This window comes from Propithecus coquereli, unplaced genomic scaffold, assembly GCF_000956105.1.
Source record: "Propithecus coquereli isolate 6110/MARCELLA unplaced genomic scaffold, Pcoq_1.0 Scaffold513, whole genome shotgun sequence".
NCBI lineage: Eukaryota > Metazoa > Chordata > Mammalia > Primates > Indriidae > Propithecus > Propithecus coquereli.
Genome location: NW_012150986.1, coordinates 958,975 through 961,517, shown reverse-complemented (window position 1 = coordinate 961,517; position 2,543 = coordinate 958,975).

Below are 2,543 nucleotides of genomic sequence, written 5' to 3'. Positions count from 1 at the left end.
GGCAATAATGAATCCTGGTGAGAACGTGGAGAAAGGGGAACCTTTGTACACTGTTGGTGGGAATGTATATTAGTGCAAACACTATGGAGAACAGTATGGAAGTTTCTCAAAAAACTAAAAATAGAACTACCATATGACCCAGCAATCCCATTACTGGGTATATATCCAAAGGAGGGAAACGCACTATATTGAAAGATATCTGCATTCCCATGTTTATTGCAGCACTATGCACAATAGAGAAGATATGGAATCAACCTAAGTGTTTATCAACAGATGAATGGATACAGAAATTTTGGCACATATGCACAATGGAATGTTATATAGCCACAAAAAGAATGAAATCCTGCCATTTGCAACAACATGGATGGAACTGGAGAACATTATATTAAGTGAAATAAGCCAAGCATAGAAAGACAAATCTAGCATGTTCTCACTCACATGTGGGAGCTAAATATCTAAAACAATTGGTCTCATGGAGACAGAGAGTAGCATGATGGTTACTAGAGGCTGAGAAAGATAGTGGGGGGGGGGAGGATAAAGTAGGAATGGTCAATGGGTGCAAAAATACAGTTAGATAGAATGAACAATATTTGATAGTACAACCAAGGGACTATAATCAACAATAAGTTAGGGTATACTTTTAAATAACTAAAAGAGTAGAATTGGAATGTTCCTATCACAAAGAAATGATAAATTCCTGAGGTGATGGATACCCCAATTACTCTGATTTGATTAATTCACATGGTATGCCTATATCAAAACATCACATGTACCCTATAAAGATATACAGCTATTGTGTACCCATAATAATTAAAAATTTCAAAAAATTTTTAAAGCTTTATATAAATCTATTGCCAAGCTTCAGTTAACTTCTTGTATAATGCACATTATCCAAGCAATGTGGAAGGGAACCAGATATCTTGTGGCAGACACATTTAGTGGCCTCCCCAACAGCCACCCCCTTCTCTGTGAGAGGAGACTCTAATTTGGCTTGGGTTGGCAACGTGCCCAGGCTTAAAGGGTGACTATGATTAATGAGAAACCAATCGAGATGATTCTATTCCTTTTTCCAAGGTACAGACTTACATAACAACTGTTCGGTTAATGACTTTTGGTCATAATGGCTCTTGAAAGGTTGTACCATTTTTTGAACAATGACTCCCCTTTTTTCCCCAATATATTCACTTTTTTATTCCCCAAACACACCAAACAAATATACTATAAGAAGTGATATGACATCATTTTAGTTCCAGGCTAAGCCTGGCTCACAAATTTTACTCGACATACGTTTACTTGTCAGAGCATATCATATGGAAAAAATTTGAATTGAGCATCATGTTTGAATGAGCCCAGAATGTTCTGCTTTGCATACGGATGCCAAGTGAGAGGGATGAAGAGGTACTGTCTACATTTTCTTAATCTTTGTGCATGTGTAATTTCACATTTCAAAGTGCTCTCATGTTCAGCTTTTATTTTGTCCTAAAGGTGATTTGTAGGCTATAACTTTATATTTAAGTGCAGTTAGAGTACAAAATAACCATGAACCCCCTCCCCAAAGTTGAAACCTGGTGAAGCAAATGGTATAGAGTAGACAAAAGAATTCACCTTCCAAAAAATGAGCCCCCCACCGTCCCTATTAAGTCTACTTTTCCTCATTACATTTTATTTGTATACGAACTTCATTTATTTACTTTAAAATTGTTCTTAATTTCTTATATAAACATGTTTTCACTGTTTACCTGATATATTTTCTTATCTGTGAAAACTGTTTGAATATCTTGGATTGGGACAGAATGCATTGTAATGTTACCCATTAAAATTAATGGAATATAAAAAAACAGCTTTCTACTTAGTGGCAAGGCCAAATGGCTTAAAATTGATTAGCAGACATTTTTATATTTTTAAAATATTTAGACCACCTCTCCACGTTGTTCAGCCATGCTGCTTGTCCTCTGAGCCTCTTGATTACCCAGTTGAGGGATCATCATCTCAGGGTTCCCCAGAAAATCCCATTCCCCTCACAGTATTATGCAATGTCTTTTAGCTCTCTACACCTCTGCCTAGAAGGGCAGCCACATCCATGTGTCATTATTCTATATTTTGTTACAAAATGGGCCAGATACTTACTGGCAGAGGTTTTGAAATATCCATCCTTGCCTTCTCCCTCACTCCACAGTCCTTGTGATTATAAAGGAGCAGAGATTTAGTTCCTTATTGGTGTGAATTATAACACCACTTCAGAGGGCAAAGGTAGATACTGTCAGTTTGGTTTTTTTTTTTAATTTCAGCATATTATGGGGGTACAGATGTTTAGGTTATGTATGTTGTCCTTGCCCCCCTCCCCTCCCAAGTCCAAGTTTCAAGTATGTCCATCGTTCGGGTGGTGTGCATTGCACTCTTTGTGTATGCATATACCCGTCCCCTCCTCCCCCCTCCCCTCTGCCCGACATCCAATAGATGTTATTCTTATATGTGCACTTATGTGTTGATCAGTTAATACCAATTTGATGGTGAGTACATGTGGTGCTTGTCTTTCCATTCTT